The sequence below is a fragment of the Carcharhinus amblyrhynchos genome, chromosome 8 (genome assembly GCF_965287045.1).
Source record: "Carcharhinus amblyrhynchos chromosome 8, sCarAmb.v2.hapA, whole genome shotgun sequence".
Classification (NCBI taxonomy): Eukaryota; Metazoa; Chordata; class Chondrichthyes; order Carcharhiniformes; family Carcharhinidae; genus Carcharhinus; species Carcharhinus amblyrhynchos.
Window position 1 is genome coordinate 62,876,060 of NC_137331.1, and position 19,398 is coordinate 62,895,457.

Sequence of the window (19,398 nt, forward strand, 5' to 3'; positions counted from 1 at the left end):
CTAGCCTCTTGACTCAATTGATGTGCAACCGAGGAAAGGATACGGAAGAAAAACAGAACTTTAAAAAAAATTACTAATACTGAAAGCAGAAAGTGAGGATTATCTTTTTCTTGCTTTACATGGTTTACTTGTTTTATTCTAAGGATGCAACAGTTTCTATCAATGACAACATGCAACAATATAGAGCAATACTCCATTATACAACTTACCATGTACAGCTTGAGTGATTTACTTACAAGTGAAAATAAAACCAAAAACACCAATGATCCATTTAGATGGTTATATGGCTTTAACATATGCCGAAGGATACATCATACATCATATAGTTCCAGTTAAAGAACAGAAAAAAGGGAATTTTTGATCACCCAAGACATGTTAAAATAACCAAACCAGACCTCAGTTTTGAAATTTTGGGGAAAGGAAGTAATCTTATTCTTGATGTTTGCATCATTCTTATCATTGCCCACAAATCTGTCAGATGAAGTAAAATCTCACTGAAATTCCTCCCACCAAGACTATGACTTGAATAGAAACCTCCCATAGATATTCTGGCCTGCCCAGCTCCCCAACCCCCATATCAAACCATTCAAGACATAAGTCAGGGATCAATAACAAGTGCTTGCAATCCCAAAGGTCAAGCTCAGTGCTTGCTGGGATAGTCCATCTAAAAATGAAGACCACTCCACAACAAGATAGGCTCTCGCAAATCTAGCAGATAAATGTGACGGCCCTCCCATGCAAACATTTGGTTGAACAAATGGGATTAGGCCAAACAAAATTAATCTCTGACTAGAATTTCTTTCTTCATTTTTGCATGAGATATGGGTGTCACAAGACCAGCATTTGTTGCCCATTCCTAATTTCTCCAAAATGATTAACTCTTTAGGTTGTTTGTAAGAACAGTTAAGAGTTAAGGATATTGCTGGGGATCTGGAGTCATGTGTAGGCCAGACCAGGTAAGGATGGCAGATTTCCTTTCCTGAAGGACATTAGTGAACCAGATGAGTTTTTAAGACAATTAATGATAGTTGTCAGGCTCACCATGACTGAATCTAGCTCGCAATTCCAGGCTTTATGGACTGAGATCAAATTCCACCAGCTGCCATGTTGGGATTTGAATCCATGTTCCTAAAGCATCAACCTGGCTTTATGATATCTAGTCCAGCAACATTACTGTTATACCGCTACACCAGTGTTTCTCCTCCTCCTCTTCCCACCAAGACAGAAATATCAAGCAACCCAATCTCAGAAAACTTGATGCAAACTGCCCAGCCTGGCCCTATCCATTAGACAGTAAAATAATAACTCTAACCAAAACAACCATCATATGGGACTTTCATCCCAGGCCAGGCCAAAAGTATCTTTGAAACCAAAACCAATAAAACTAACCTCCTAATCTGGAATGGTCCCCGTGTAAGCATGTCATGCCAATGTGTTATTCACAGAGATCAAAATGTACAATGGTTTTGTAAAATATACACTTAACTAAAGTGTAAATCTACAATGACCTCAAAATATGAAAATGCACACTTAAGATATAGAAAGGCTTTATAAAACCTAAATAAGGCATTTGGTAACATGCAAGGTAATAGCTACACTATCAACTGATTTAAGATAATCAGTTGAACTTGTAACATAACTCATTTACACTTTCCAGAAGTGACAGTTATATGCAGGGTCACATTTTCTGCAAAAACGAATATGTTCAAACCTTGCACCAGGAGTTTGGGGAGCCTATAGGTCCCCATGGCTTCTCTATAGCAATATTTTGGTCAATCAGAGCTAATTTTCCAGCCAATCAGAACCCTGAACTATTGCAACATAAATTGTTCTAATCGCTTGAAATGCTTGTGATTATTCCTGAAGAATCTAGGATAATAAACTTTGGCATCAAGTCTCTCTCTCTTCAGCAATAAATGAGGTATTTAAAAATCTCATTCATTCCAGTACAGCTTCTAAGATAAAATCCAAGATTTACAAATTGCCATGTATTCAGTTACCAAATATACAAATTTGTGATTGAGAGTATGTGCATTTGGTTGGTCTCCAACAGTGTCCTGCAAAAGCATTTGAACTTGCCATACCAACACATATGTAAAGGGAATTGGATCACTATCTGAAAAAGAAACATTTGCAGGGCTGCAGGGAAAAGGCAGGGGAGTAGCACTAGATTAATCACTCCTTCAGAACCAAGCAAAGTGGCTGACTCTTAATGAGCCAGTGAATTGGCCAGTTATACCAAATTGCTAATGACAAAGAACAAAACAGGACAAACCTTCAAGCAGTATGCATCTGATTCTGATACCATATGACCAATGTCCTAGACAACTCTATCACCACCTTTGGCTATGACCTGTTCATCAGAAAGAGATACAGCACAGAGGAAATGGCCCTGGGAGCCCTCAACATCAACTCTGTACCCATCAAGTGTCATTACATCAAATTAAACATTGGCAAGGAAATGCCATGCAAATTACAATTAATCACTCCTCCTCTATGTTTAACATTCCTAAAGAAAAAGAGCAGGGCCATAAAATCCTCAAACTTAAGACATCCATGATGCACTGTGCGCCATCAGCAGTAATGTTATATTCTACCAAAATCAACATAGCCTGCATAACCCCTCACTTTACCATTACCACAAAACCAAGGGACCAACCTAAATTCAATCAGGTCAATAGGGTACATGCCAGGAGTACCTAAAAATTAATTGCCAATCTGGTAAAGCTCCAAAACAGGACTGCAACATGCTCGAGTGAGGAGCATTAAAAAAAAATCAGAAGGAGATAGCTCCACCAACATTCCCGTCCTTAATGATAGGATTCAACAAGACAGGGCTGAGGCACTTGTAACCATTTTCAGCCAGAATGGTTGAATGGGTGATCTAGTGTTCCTGAACTAACCACACCTCCAGCCAAATCAACACACTCACCTGACAAAGTGGAAATTTTCTAGGTACTTCCTATCCATGAAAAGCAGGGCAAATATGATCTGACTAATTGTCATCACAATAGTCTATTGAGTGCTGGAAGCAGTTGTCAACAATACTAACAAATTACACTTGCTCACAGTTTGGTTCCACCTGGACTTTATGGTACAAAATCTCATTACAACCTTCATTCAAACTTTGATAAGAGAGTTGAATTCCAGACATGATGTGAAAACAACTAGATATCAATAACATTTGACTGAATTTGACATCAAGGAGCCCTAGCAAATTGAAATCCACAGGAATCAGGGAGAAAACTCAACTATCCAGCATCAAACCTTTGCATGAAGGAAAATATTTGCACTTGTTGGAGGTCAGACATTTGAACCCCAAGATATCACTGCAAGAGTTCCTCAGGGTCGTGTCCTGACACAACCAGCTTCAATTATTTCAGTTAACCTACCCTCCACTATTAGGACAGAGAGCTCGGATTGATCAGTCAATTCCAGCTGTAACTCATCAGATAATGAAGCACTGGGTGTCATAATGCACTAAGAGCCAGTCTACATTCCAGCTTCAACAGATGTGTGGCATTAGTGTCTACTACCACTTTATCATGTAGCCACAGTAGAGGCCAGGTATTCTGCAGGCAATGTCTCACCTTCTGACTCCCCAAAGCACCTACAAGGCACAAATTCCAATATCTACAGAGCACAAATCAGCACTCAGGTGAGGACATAAACAGGTTGGTAGAATGAGTGGAGAAATGTCAGATGAAATTTAAAGAGAAGTCAGAGGTATGTTCGGAAGAATGAAGCAAAGCAAAAGGGATGCAAGAACATGGACACCTGGGGTACGTGTGCGCAAGTCACAAAAGGTGAAAGGGCTAGTTGAAAAGGCATACAAGGAATAGATGCGCAGAATTTTTAAAAAGTTATGCAGAACATTCATCTCTCCACAATTAGACTACTGTATCTAATTCTAAAGTTTAGGAAAATATGAAGGCATGAGAAGAACATTGCAGAAGAGATTTATAGACTGTTTTCAGAAATAAGGGACTCCGGTTATATGCATAGACTAGAGAAAGCAGAGATTAAACTTGATTGACACAAGTGCATAAAGAGATAGTCACTGTTCCAATGGCAGAGGAAATCAAGAACCAAAGGGACAGTGTTTTAAGGTGAGTGATTGGCAAACGAACCAATGGAAACAAGAGAAACTCTTTATGAAATGAATGGTTAGCATGTGGATTCTACTACCTGAGATTGTTGTAAAAGCAGAATCAATCATGACTTTCAAAAGGGAATTGGATAATAAGCATCTGACAGAAAGAAATTGGAGAAAGGGTGGGGGAGTGTTATGGACACAACTGGCAAATGGTCTCCTTCTGTGCTGTGACCATTCTATAATGGCATACTCGCTACTTACCTGGATGAATGAAGTAATTCCAGCAATAAAGTTCAACACCTAAAGGATAAAGCAGCCAGCACCCCATCCACCGTCTTCAACATTACTTCCTCCACCACCAGAGCAACATGGCTATTGTGTGTACCATCTACAAGATGCAGTAGCTTGCCAATACATATAGAACATAGAACACTACAGCAAACAGGCCCTTCAGCCCACAAGTTGAGCCAATCACATCCCTACCTACCAGGCCTATCCATAACCATCAATCCCATTAAATCCCATGTACTCATCCAGAAGTCTCTTAAAAGACCCCAGCGAGTTTGCCTCCACCACCACTGATGGCAGCCAATTCCACTCACTCACCGCCCTCAGTGAAAAACTTACTCCTGACATCTCCTCTGTACCTACTCTCCAGCACCTTAAACCCGTGTCCACTCGTAGCGACCATTTCAACCCTGGGGAATAGCCTCTGAGAATCCACCCTACCTATACCTCTCAACATTTTTTAAACCTCTATCAGGTCGCCTCTCAACCCTCGTTTCTCCAGGGAGAAACGACCTAGCTCCCTCAACCTATCCTCATAAGGCATGCCGCCCAATCCAGGCAACATCCTTGTAAATCTCCTCTGCACACTTTCAATAGCTTCCACATCCTTCTTGTAGTGAGGCGACCAGAACTGCAGACAGTACTCCAAGTGGAGTCTGACAAGGGTCTTATAAAGTTGCAGCATTATCTCCTGACTCCTAAACTCAATCCCTCGATTAGTGACGGTTACTACACCATACGCCTTCTTGACCACATCCTCCACTTGCGAGGCTGATTTAAGAGTCCTATGGACCCAGACCCCAAGGTCCTTCTGCTCCTCAACACTGCTAAGAGCCCTACCATTGATATTGTACTCCTTCATCCCATTGGACCTGCCAAAATGGACCACTACACATTTATCTGCGTTGAAGTCCATCTGCCGCTTCTCCACCCAGTCTTGCATCCTATCTATATCTCGCTGCAACTTTTGACATCCCTCCAGACTATCCACAACACCACCAACCTTCGTGTCGTCGGCAAACTTACCAACCCATCCTTCCACTTCCTCATCCAGGTCATTTATGAAAATGACAAACAGCAAGGGTCCTAGAACAGATCCCTGGGGCACTCCACTGGTGACCGACCTCCATGCAGAAAAAGACACATCTGCAACCACTCTCTGCCTTCTGCAGGCAAGCCAGTTCTGGATCCACAAGGCAACTGCCCCTCGGATCCCATGCCCTCTCACTTTCTCAAGAAGTCTTGCATGGGGGACCTTATCAAATGCCTTGCTGAAGTCCATGTAAACCACATCCACCGCTCTTCCTTCGTCAACGTGTTTAGTCACATCTTCAAAGAACTCAACTCGGCTCGTAAGGCATGACCTGCCCTTGACAAAGCCGTGCTGACTATTTCTGATCATACTAAACTTCTCTAAATGTTCATAAATCCTGTCCCTCAGTATCCTCTCCATCAACTTACCAACCACTGAGGTCAAACTCACTGGTCGGTAATTTCCCAGGCTATCCCTGTTCCCTTTCTTGAAAATAGGAACCACATCCGCAATCCTCCAATTCTCCGGAACCTCTCCTGTCTCCATCAACGACGCAAAGATCATCACCAGAGGCTCTGCAATCTCTTCCCTCACCTCCCACTGTAACCTGGGGTACATCCCATCTGGTCCCAGCGACTTATCTATCTTGATAGAATTTAAAAGTTCCAACACATATGTGACAACATCTCTCAAACCCACAGCTTTTATCACCCAGTAAGGACAACGACAGCAGACACGAGAACACTACAAAGTCCAAGTTCCCCAACAAGTCATATTTGGAAATATAAGGTCTTTCCTTCAAGATTGTTCAATGTTGAAGCTCCATCCCCAATTCCAGTGTGCATGTACCATCGCCACATGGATTGCAGTGGTTCAGGAATGGCTCATCACCACAGATTTAAGCAATTTGGAGTGGGTAATAAATGCAGGTCTTGCCAGGGATAATCATAATACACAAATGAACAAAAATAAATGCAGTGTGTAAAGTAGAGGAGATGTGTTGTAGCATGTGTTATACTACATTTAACTATATGGCTGTGGTCATGCACATAAGACTATAGACTAGATATCTGCAAAATAAAAATTCATACATCTCATGTACTTCATATCAATAGATAGGTAATGAAATATTATTTGAAAAATAGCTGCTAAATGGCTGCTAACTAACAAGCCAGGAAGAGTTGGACGCAAGTGTGAGCCAGGGAAAAAGTGTGGGATGGCATCTGGCAAGGTAGGGAAAGGCAGGCAAGGTGGCAAAAAGAGAGAAATGAGGAGAAAGAGATGGCAGATGGCAGTTAGAAGCTGATTAGCAAATAGAAAGAGGGATGAATATAAAATGGCAAAAATTGCGGTTGTTGGAATCTAAAACAAAAATAGAAAATGCTATAAAAAAAACTCAGCAGGTCTGGAAATTAAGTAGAAGTTATAGAACAGTCACACAAACTTAAATGTTTTTCTCTCCACAGACGCTGCCAGGCCCTGCTGAGTTTTTCCAGCATTTTTTGGTTTTGGGATTAAAAAGTATATAAATGTTCTTAGGATACCCCAAAACACATCACAGCCATTGAATTACTTCTGAAGTGTAATCACTTTTTTTCAGGGGCGGGGGGGGTTGTAATAACACCTACTTTTGTTTTGCAAAGTAAGGTTGGCAAGCAGCAACTAGATATATGATTAGTCAACCCATTTTGCATGTGTTATTTCAGAGATGAAAGTTAGACTTTTTGCACAGGTGTTACAGAATTTTTTTTACATCTAGTTGGAACAGGTAAAAAAGGTCAAAAGATATAATGGCATATGAAAGATGGTTTTCCTTTAAACCAAAAATGAAAAGTCAATAGGAAAGACATGTTCTTGCTACAATATGGACTACTCGTCAATTTTGGCCCAGTAGTGAAACTTGAGTCAGAAAGTCATGGGTTCATGCCCCACTCTACAGGCTTGAGCACGTTATTGAGACTAGCCCTTCAGCACTAATACTAAGGGAATGTAACAATGTCAGAGATGCCAACTTATGAATGGAAACAGAAGTCCCGCATGCCCTCCCAAATGGATGCAAAAGATTCCATAGAGCATGATAGTTTTCCTCAGATCCTGACATTTATCCCTCAAGCAACATTATCAACTCATCACTGTTTATTTAACCATTTTCCACATTGGTGTGTGAAATTTGTGCACACAAATTGGCTGCTGCTTTTCCATAACAGGGATTGTTCTTCAAAAGTTTTTAAATTGGTTGTTAAGTGCTTTGGGATATCCTGAGGTTGAACCAAGTTATCCTCTTTCATAATGAGGATTTTCTTTCCTCAAAATGAGGATCTCTTTCATAACCTCACAAAAGGTTGCTTCAGAAGGTTAGGGTGCATGGAGTTGGGGGTAAGGTGTTAGCGTGGATAGAGGATTGGTTGTCTAATAGGAGGCAGAGAGCTGGTATCAATGGGTGCTATTTTGATTGGCGGTTGGTGACTAGTGGAGTGCCACAGGGATTGGTGCTGGGGCCTTAGCTATTTACCATTTATATAGATGATCTGGAGGAGGGGGCTGAGTGTAGGGTGATGAAATTTGCGGATGACACGAAGATGAGTGGAAAAGCAAATTGCGCGGAGGGTGTGGAAAGTCTGCAGAGGGATCTGGATAGGCTGAGCGAGTGGACAAGGGCCTGGCAGATGGAGTACAATGTTAGCAAGTGTGAGGTTATCCACTTTGGCAGAAATAATAGTAGAAGGGATTACTATTTAAAGGGCGAAAAGCTGCAGCATGCTACGGTGCAGAGGGACCTGGGGGTCCTTGTGCATGAGTCGCAAAAACCCAGTCTGCAGGTGCAGCAGGTGATCAAGATGCTGGCCTTTATAGCGAGGGGGATAGAACATAAAAGCAGGGGGGTCTTGCTGCAACTGTACAGGGCACTGGTGAGGCCGCAGCTGGAGTACTGTGTGCAGTTTTGGTCACCGCACTTGCGCAAGGATATTTTGGCCTTGCAGGGAGTGCAGAGGAGGTTCACTAGGCCGATACCGGAGATGAGGGGGTTGGACTATGAAGAGAGACTAAGTAGACTGGGTCTGTACTCGGAGTTTAGAAGGATGAGGGGGGGATCTTAGAGACGTAGAAGATAATGAAAAGGGATGGATAGGGTAGAGATGGAGAGATTCTTCCTGCTTAGAAAGGATAGCAGGACTAGAGGGCACAGCCTCAAAATAAGGGAGGGGGGTGCAGTTTAGAATGGAGTTGAGGAGGAACTTCTTCTCTCAAAGGGTGGTGAATCTCTGGAATTCTCTGCCCGTTGAAGTGGTGGGGGCTACCTCGCTAAATATATTTAAGTCACGGGTAGATAGGTTTTTGACAGACATTGGAATTAAGGGTTATGGGGAGAGAGCAGGAAAGTGGAACTGATCCACTTCAGATAAGCCATGATCTTATTGAAAGGCGGCGCAGGCTCGAAGGCCTACTCCTGCTCCTATTTCTTATGATCTTATAATGTAGCATGACAATGGACAGAAAACCACTATTTTAAATAAAAGATCTTAAGCTTTTCAGAAAAACATCTGTATGCGGGATGCGTTTACCACAACTCAAGTGCTTTCCCAAATTTAAACAGCTTGACTGAACTGTTACTAGCAGCTTGCTAACATATTTAATGCCTTGACAAGTGCAATGAGCAACAGCAGCCAGAGTTCCAAAACAGTCCAAATAATTGAAAGGGGATGATAGGTACCTATTCTGATCCACCCTTGTACAAATCATGTTACATTAGTAAATTACAAATATATTTAAAGCTAACAGTCAGTTAGGTTTCAGGCAACCTGTTGACATCCCAATTACAAGGACAAAATTTAATACATTGCTAGCAATTGTCATAAGAATTACAGAGCTGAAATTTCTGTCTACTTTAAAATATAATACTATAAAGCTCACAATTCAGGAGTGAAGTTTTTATTGACATAAAATTCAAAAAGCAACCTCAAGTGACTCAATGTACTTTGACAGGGTGTCACACTATGCAGGCTCGGAAGGCTCAATTCAATCCCTGCTCTCTGATGAGTTAGCAGTCATCAGATGTTATATTTAGCTGTTCCAACAATTGTTGAGGGGTACAGTATAGGAAAAGCAAGAGAATGTAGCAAGGAATTCTGCTAATTGCTGGAGAGTGACCCCTCCTGGAAGAGACAGAGCGAGCGACAGATCAAGTTACAATGCTCTCTCAATCAAAAACTCACATTCACTCCCTACATTCGCACATGAATGAGAGTGAAGCTTCAATGAAGATAAATTCACTACTCAAATGGAACTCCGCCATATAGACAACTTTTAAAATATGGCTTCTGGGATTTGGATGTCACTGGCAACATTTTAGCCATCCCTAGTTACCCTGAAAAAGTTTCAGAGTAACACTTACATGTCGTATTTCCTTTGAAACTTAGTGGCTTGTCCTATTGTTTTCGAACCTTTTAGGCTTTCCTGACCTGAAGGGTATTACACAGAACATCTTGTTCTTTTTTGATAAAACATCAGCTTTCATGGTGTCAGGCCACAAATTATCAAATTTATTAAATTCAGTTTGATAATTTGCCATTGAGAGATCTCAACTGTCAACCTCAATATTATTTTAAGATTCCAGTACCCAGCCCAATCTGCCTTATTCACAGACACTATCAACCATGGGAGTATTATATGTAAAAGGGGCAAAAAAAAAGACACTAGCCAGGGTTACCAATTCTGAGGACTAACTAGCTGTTGTGCTAGAATGATCATGCGAATCTTAGGCAAAAAAAAGGAATAGACCAAACCGAGTTATAGTGCAGCCTGATGGTTGATTAGCCAATGTTCACTAAGCTCACAAATGAGCCATTACTGATTGACCGAAGTACTGGATGATAGACAAAGCTCAGTGGAATCATACACCACTATATCTCACTGAGGTTGAAATTTGTTGAGAAGTTCAGATAATTCTGTCAAAGGAAGGCTGTCAAAATTCATACTCCACCTCAAATCACCACCTTTGGATGATAAATAATGGAGGAAAAAATAGAACGACATTAATGCATGATTGTATATAGACAAAGAAAATTAAAGTGGATGTTTTCTACAGATTAAGCATTTGTTATTTCTAGTTAATTGCGAGAGAAGAAAGTTCACCAACGTGTATGTATGCCTTTAATGTAATGAAACACCCAGGCATTTCACAAGTATAAAGCAAAATTTGACACTCAGCTATAACAAGGCAATATTTGGACAGAAGGCCAAAGATTTGATCAAAGAGGTGAATTTTAAGCGATATTTTAAAAGAGGAAAGAAGGGTTTAGGGAAGCAACTTTGAAGTTTAGGACTGAGGCAGCTGAAGGGACAGCCACCAATGGTGGAGCAACTAAAATCAGGGCACTTGGAGGGTTATGGAGCTGGAGATTACAGAGATTTACACTCAAGAATGAGGACTTTAATTGAGAGCCAAATGATTCAGGGCCCTGGCCTCTATGATTATTGATACTGTTCAAGCATTTTAGAGCTATATTTTCATTTTCATCACAATCAGAACAATCACCCACATTCCCAATAAAAAACTAGACTAATTAAAGCAAATGAAGTACACCTGGAACACTTGAAAAACCAATGAAAATAACTTCCACTGTTATAGCATCACAAATCTGTTTCAACTGCTTTTCTTACATACAAAATTTTGATGAAATATTAAATGTATTTAAATGCATTAATTGTATCTTCACCCAAAGGGTTGTGAATCTGTGGAATTCCCTGTCCAGTGAAGCAGTTGAGGCTACCTCATTGAATGGTAAAGCAATTTTGAACAAGAAAGGAATTAAGGGTTATAATTTGGGGGGGGGGGCGGGGGGGGGGGGGGGGCATTGGAGAAGTGATGTTATAGTACATAATCTTCCTCTCCAAGTTCAATTTAAAGTCTACCATGACAACATACGACATGACCAATTTCCCACTCCAAATCATTACACGCACAGACCCCTAATGAAAGGGCAAGCACAAACAGGATCTGGTATAGCGTTGTTGGTTACCCATGATGTCCGAGTTATGTGAAAAACAGTGATTTGACCAATGTATGAAGCAGCCATGAAGGTTCAGTATCATAGCCCAGCATAACTCCAACAAAATTTCAGAAGGAAATGAAGAAAGTAAAAGGAAATAAGGTGAAAAAAGTGTTATTAGAGTCTTTTAAAAAAGGAAGACAAAGGAGAAAGAGCTAGACAAGAATGTGGCATGGGTTGTCGAACTTTTTACTGCAGAAAATGCAAACATGCATTGTGAAAATCTGCACAATGTAACCATTTATACTGCCACCTTCAGGGAAGTAAATCCAATATGCAGTGAAATACAAAAATGTATGAAACTTCATTCAAAGAATTGACTTGATCTAAAGAGTTTAATTTTCCCCCAAACGAATGAAACAGCAGACAGACAATGTGATGGTTGGGGAAGTTATACAGAGAGCTCACTATTGGCACAAAGGTCACATTTTTCATAATTAGGCACCACACAGATCCATGTCAGCTTATCCAATAAGTGGCTGAATATCTAAAATATTATCTCAATTTAGATGCTCAGCTTCAACCTGGCTGAAATCCAATTGCTGAACTTGCACTATGTGCAGTTTGGAAGAAAAATCAAAAAGTCAAAATTCATATTTACATTTGTTAACCAGAAATTCTTGCTGAAAGCATACTTTCTGACACCAAGAACAAGATTCAGCTTGGTTGCAGAACCAATCTCCCTTCCCCCACAGTCAAATAGCCTGGCACTGTCAAAGTTTACACAAGGGAAGTACTAGAAGGCAACCATTATCCTTAGTGTCACACCTCTGTAAGGAATCAACACCTTTAGGAGAGGACAACAATAAAGTCTTAGGAAGGAACCACACAATTTTCCTGGTTTACATTTTTTTATGGTACCTTAGTTCCCACATAAGCAACACAAATATTCAATCACTATCACAATATACTATTTATTTTATAAGTGTGGTGCATTGTTCTGATTAATGTGCAATTGCAATTTACCAAAAGCATGCATCGCACACATGCTTTAAACTACACCAATATATAAAAGTAGTTTTCTGAATTAATTCTCGAACTTATATAGCACCTTCAATGAAATAAAATGTTCCATTGTGAAAAGGAAAATAATTAAGGATAGTGACCATAAGCAAGAGCAAAGAGGCAAGAGAACAAGATCAGTCAATTTAGTAATTGCTGCAAAGTACAGAGTGAAAATAGTCAGAAGTTCTGCAGCAAAAAGTAGAGAAAACCTAAATGAAACACTGACATTTATATAGCAAACATCTCAAATTGGTTTTACAGACAATGGATTACAGACTTTGAAATGTGGTTACTGTTGGATTGTATAAGCGGCAGGCAATTTGTGCATAGCAAATTTCCACTAACTGTGGCAATAACGACCAGATAAACAGTTGTGATGCTGATTGTGGGATAAATATTGGCCAGGAATAACTCCCCTGTTTATTTTTCAAAATAGTGTCATGAGATCTTTTACATGCACCACAAAAGACAGTTGGGACTCCAGTTTAACTTCTCATCTGAAAGACGGCACTTTCAACAGTGCAGCACTCCTTCAATACTATTCTGGAGTATCAACACCTTAATTTTTGTATTCAAGCCCTTGAGTAGGACTTACACATGGAAGGATGCAGAAAGGAATTCAAAGAGTAGATACAGGAACTGGTATGAGTGGAGACATGGAGATGGATAAGGCAATGTAGTTTGATAATTTGTAGATGAAGATGATATTAAAATTACCATATGGCTGGATAGAGATCCAATAAAATCTGACCAAAGAATTGGGACCAGAACTTAACTGTGGCACATGATCAAAGTTTTATGGCACTGAATTTGAGGGCAGAACCAAAAACATGAGGATAATCAATTGGTGATGAAAATCAAAAGCATTCAACAGCAGTAGGGATCATGTAATGCTCTTGGTACTGTTTGATAACAAATACCAAGTTGTGTGTAGTCAGGTTTAATCTGAGGATTCAGCCACAAAGATAAAAGACAGTTGAATGCTACAGGAGATGGCTTTAACTGGGTGCGGTGCAAGATGGCTTTAGTCTTGCTAAGATCAAATATGGAGGTCATAATTCATCCACATCTAGATCAGATAGTCAATAGTAAAGACTGGTAAGCAATGTTTAACCTTGCTGCTACATTTAAAAACTGACCCCAAGTCCACAAAGGATAGTTATTTGAAGATGTGAGGGCAGAAAAATAAAGAGGCATTGGAGGACAACATGGTCAGCTATGTCAAAGGCTGAAAAAAAGTCAGGGACAACAGGGGGGAGGTGGGAAAGCACCACAGCTTTTGGCAATAGAAGCACATAACACATCTACATACTTGTTAAATTGCCTCCAATTTCTGAAATTACTGGTTTTATTTTCTTCAAACATTATGCACAATAAAACAAACCAAAAGATAAAATTCAGGAAAACGTTTAATAGTCATCATGATGACTATTTCACAATTTTGTAACATTGTGAATTTGACATATATACTTTTATTGCTCAACTTGTCTTCCTTAGAAGACAAATAGCTCATCCTTACGGTTTGCAACATTAACAGGTATGCCTGTAAAAGTTTATTAATTTTAATGCTGCTCTGCTGAGTTGTGGGCCATAAAAGACCTTTGCTACATATAGTATACATTTTAAAAGAGCAAATCACTTGGGATCCTCATGTTCAAATACATCATAACTGAATCAAATATATTTTTCCTTTCTTTTAAATGATCTTGTGCACCTAAATATTAAAAGGCCACAATTACTACCATTATATACATACAAGGCAGTGTCTTTTTTTAAATCTAAATTAATCATTGTGAAAAGCTTCTTGCCTCTTTCACAGAGGCAAGAAAGAGCATACTTTCTTGATTTTGTTATAGACTTAGGGAGGGATGCAGCATCATAGTGAATCTATTCATTTTTATGTTTGTAAGATGCATTTAACCAGTTACTTTTAAGTTCAGTTGCCAATTTGAAGTTCATGAAAGAAATTAAAGTTGGTGGGCAGCTATTTCTTCCTGGATAAATAATAATTTTAGTAGTTTAAATTTGGAGGTCACCCAATACCTTACTTTTACCCATTTTAGAATTTGCAGTGCAACAGTTAGGCCTTTTACATTTCGTCTCAAAAACTGTTTACAAAGACAATTGAGAACTAGGTGTCTTGAAATTACTGATAAAACCTTCCAAAAGCTCTGTTTTTAAATCCTGTACATGATTTACATATTTACTATTAAAGCAATTTGCATTAAATTACTTTGTCTACTGATAACATTTTCATTTTAAAGATAAAAATTTAGAACTGAATATCTATACTTAGTGACGTTTCAGTTTTAAGTAATGCAACTGGCACACTGCTCTGCGTAAGTTAATATTTACCACTAAAAATATAAATCCCCAATTGCTGTCCAGATAGGTAAAAATGAAGCACAAGTGTTATATTACTGGACCAGTAATCCAAAGGTTTAGATAAGTGATCCAAAGACATTTGTTCAAATCTTACTACATCAACCTGGGAATCAAAATTCATTAATAAAAAACCTTGAATTTTTTGAACTTAAAAAAGCTAACATCACTAATTATGACCATAAAGCTATCATGAAATCTCACCTAGTGCACTAATATCCTTTAGGGAAGGAAATCTGCCATCCTTCCCCAGTCCGGCCTATGTGTGTCAGCAGACCCACAGCAATGTGATTGACTCTTAACTGCTCTTTGAAATTGCTGAGCAAGCATTGTATTCAAAAAAGCATTTTTCATTTTCTCACATTAGGAACAGGCAACAAATTACATTACCATCTATGTATAAAGCACACAAATTAATAAAGAATAAAGAAACACATTTCCTCAAGGTGACACTTCCAATACCATCCAGTATTTCCTCAAGGTGTTCATTTTGTTGTTTATGGTCCTTTTCTTTTAAGAAAGGTGCACATGCAACTGAACAAACTACTTTGTATCTACATTTCTCCCAGGTATACATGTTTCCAAACTACTATCATTTTCTTCTACTTAGGCAGTCATGCAGGACTGAAAATGACTTGTTTCCAGTTTCTGAATGGTATCTGAAATAGCTGCATCCAATGTGTGATCCATAGATTTTGCCAGATTCTGGGCAGGGGTTGCTTGGACGTATTGGCTATATGGGTTGGTTGGAGGTTTGTGCTCCCTGACACTTCCAATTCACCTCTGCATGGTCCCAAAGTCCCCTGATGTGTTCAATGCTTTCCAGAATTTGCTTTCTCAATTTTTGCCTGTGAGTTGACAGATGTTTGACCTCTTCAGGGATGCTTTGAAGATATTGCTTTAGGCTTCCGGTGTCCTCCTGGGAGTCTCTGCCACGATGGATCTCAGAATAGAGCAATTGCTTCAGGATCCTGGTGTCAGGCATGGTTTGGGAGAGGATGCTGCTGTTGGATTGCCTTTCTTGTCATTGGATTTGAAGGATGTTGCAAGGTAGCACCGGTATATTTCTCCAGTGTCATTCCATTATATCTCGCTAACAGATGATTGAAATCAGAAGTCTAATGTAAATTATCAACCTAGTAAGAACATAACTCACTTTGTTGAAGAAACTTACAAAAAAACTCAGACAAGAAACTGGCTCCCTATGAATGGAAGCAAAGTAGGGAGGAAGATGAACATGTGCTGGTTATTAGAATGCTTAGTACCAGTCACACTCCCAATGTTGGTTGCCTGTAACTAAGCATCCCAGTTCTGATCTGTGAACTAGTGTTGAAACTCCACAAGGCATTTTATTAACATTTGAGGCTGATTTGGAAAACAAAGTAAGCTACTCAAATGGAGAAAAATCATGCTCTATCCAGACTCCAAAACAGCTATTTTCTATATCTGTAATTGATCTCAAAGAGAATCAGAGATTATCTAATGTATATAATCAAAGCTTTATATATATTGTAATGCATCACTAAATACTATTGGCATATTACAAATTAGGTCATCTAACGCGAGAGACGGACAAAAAGTAATCTTTTCAAATCTAAATATCAGACTTCAAAATACACATTAAAGTTTTTTTCTGAAAAAATACAACTATATAAAAATACAAACATATCATAGCACTAACAAAAGATTGAGGGTCGATCCCATTTAAAACTTAAATGGCTGCTCCCACTACTCCGTTCTTTACAGCCAGAGGAATGCATCTTCTAGTTGTCTGATAACAAATTTGACTTGGTTAACTATATTTTACCCAATATTAGGATTAAGAATTGATTTGCACCTCAGTTTCATAAATCCATCCTGTATACTATACTACTATATCCCACCTCCATAACTGAAGCGAGACCTCTACAACCTTGCATGGTAGCTCGTAAGGCAGGTACATTTCTCCGAATCTGATTCAATAAATATGCTAACTGCTTTTTATCAATATACTTGGTCAGTTTTGCAAAACTGACTTGTATGTTTTAGAAAAAAAAATCAAAATTTCAATGCCCATTACACCACTCCGGAAAAATGATTTGAATCCCCCCCAAAAATTAACAATCAAGATTCACTCCTCAAGAAAACAGAAGAGGGGGCGAAACTTGGCGTAAAGGACGGGATAGCTTCAGTCTTTCTCATAATTATTGTCAATGACCGGAGTCAAATTAAGCTGCCATCTTAGGTTAAGAGCGATTCTTTGTGTACAGCCTGTCCAGAGAGAAAACGCTGACCAAACAAACGAAAGAGAGAGCTCTGTTCTCCTCATGAGAAAAAAAAGTTACTTTACTGGAGAAACGTAAGGAAATAGTTTGAAAATTCACTAACCATACAGTGGGTAACAGAAACCTGAAGGTTGACCTGCAAGTTTTTATTTTAAAAGTGTGCGCGTATCCCCCCTCCCACCCCTCGAACAAAGAGGTTTACAATGTGTGAATGTGTGTGTCCTTGCCGCCGAAGACAACGACAAACATGGATGATTAAGCCTTGATGATGGTGGTTGGTGAATGTTGGGCGAATGCTTGAGTGCCGTGTGGGATCTTCCCCTCCCCTTAACATTCCCCATTGCCCCCTTCACCTTGATTTTTTCTCCATATACTTTCACAAATGCACGTGTTTTGTGTCCTCTCTTGAACTCAGTTTTGAAATATATGCACTCACACACATTTAAGATTTCTTTTTTAAAAGAGAAACAATCGCTTTATCTTGGAAGACGGTGCAAACGAATGAATGAAAAAAGTCGATTTGCACAGTTCCGTGAATGATTTGGGCTTTAAAGAAGCGAAAAGTGAGTCAAAAGCCCAGCTTATCAACAACACACTCGATTCTGTTGCGAAAGACCAGAAGTCTCTCAGACCACGTTCTACCCTATATCAAAAAGGAGATTAAAACCACCGGCTGGACCAAGACTGAGCGACAACTAACCAGGACTGAAACCGACCACAAAGAGAAGCGCCTTTTTAACCTCTTGCCTTTTGGTGGTTGTTATCAAATGCGACTAGCAAAGGAAACGGTAACGGAAACATTAAACACGCCGTTTGAGTTAGAAGTTGAATATTCTCTCCTTCAAAAGGAGCAATCATTTATTTGCAAAACCGCTCCTCTCCTTATCTCATTCCCCCACCCACCTTCCCCTCTTTATCTCTCACTCTCTTGCCCCCTTGGAGCCCTCTCCTTCCCCCATTGCCTCCCCTGACCCGCGGAGCGGCGGCAGCCGCCACGGTGCGTGTGTGAGAAACTAGTTCAAACCATTCGCGTACACTCCAATGACCTCAGGGAACCACCAAGTACCCAAACCACACACAGATAGACAAGCGAGAGACAGAGAGAGAGCGAAGAGAAACTTACACTAAACCCACAATCATAGCACACCAAGTAAAGGACAGGGCACCGACACTCATTTATTACCAGAGAGAGAGACAGACAGTAAACTCACTGCTGGCTGTGATGAGGACAGCGCTGCTCTATTAATGAAATGTTAATGGCTGCTTTTGCCAGCGGCAACGCACTCTCTCTAGTAGTGGTAGTTAGTGATCTCGCTGACCGCCTGCCCCCACCTCCTCCTCCCAGTCCTTTCATGTTTATTTACAGTCAAATTTCCCCTAACTCGACCCAAACGCCGACTCTCACACACTTCTCTCCGTACTTACTTTGTTGGTGTTCCTTTTTTTAAATTAAATTGATTTTTTTCCTCACTCTTCTTTCGCTCTGGTGCGTTTGCTAAATTTACGTTAATTCAAATCCTGTTTTTTTTATTTTTTTAAACGGTTTATTATAGATTTTTACCCCAGCGGCGCTTCACTCGTGTTTTATAGTTGTGATAATCTTCTCGCTCGCCGCCTGTCCTCACTCACTCACTCCTTTGTGTTATTTCTCTCTCACCAGAAGTTGGAGCCCCGGCTTCCCCCGCGCGTCCCCGCGGCTTCCCTCCCTCTCGGCGCGTCCCCGCGGCTCCCACCCACCCGCCGCACGCTGCTGAGCGACCGCGCACGTCCCCCTCTCTCCCAGCACGCACGCTGCGTGCACGCAACGCGCGCGCCCCGCTCAACGAATCACGTCAGTGAATATGATTTGCATATTTCTCTGCCGCCTCCGGATTGGCCGTCCGCCTCCCTCCCCCCGCCCCCCACATCCCGAGCACGCGGGCCCGGAACGCGCCGGCTGGGGGAATCTTTTTAAAAAAAATTCAAACGCCGAGATTCCGAGTTTTAACGGCGTGGCCGTTTTGCCGACACTGGAAAATGCTTTCGCTTCTGTTCTTTGCCGCTCCGAGAGTTTGATAGTTTTTTTTATCTTTCGGATCTTTTTTTAAAAAACAGACAACGCAGGAAAAGGAGGGGGAGGGGAGGGAAATTATAAAAAAAATGTTGTCCTCTGACGTTTACCAATGGGATGAAGGTTTAGTAAATGTGGAGGTTGTGAGGAGGAGCGGCTGGGGGTTGGATGTGAGCTTTTGATGGAGCTAGGCCAATTGGACTTGACGTATGTTTAACACGCACAAGGGC

General features: G+C 40.3%; 1 protein-coding gene across 3 annotated transcripts in view; it reads right to left on the reverse strand.

Annotated features, from left to right (window-relative positions):
* The window catches only part of chd7 (chromodomain helicase DNA binding protein 7), a 249,444-nt gene extending 230,707 nt beyond the window's left edge, over window positions 1-18,737 (reverse strand). For 2 of the 3 annotated variants that reach the window (XM_080194190.1, XM_080194188.1), the window contains exon 1: window positions 18,544-18,737. The gene's annotated coding sequence lies outside the window, so the exon portion shown is untranslated. The remainder of the gene's footprint in view (window positions 1-18,543) is intronic. The other variant, XM_080194189.1, reaches the window with a different exon arrangement.
* Window positions 18,738-19,398: the final 661 nt, after the last annotated feature.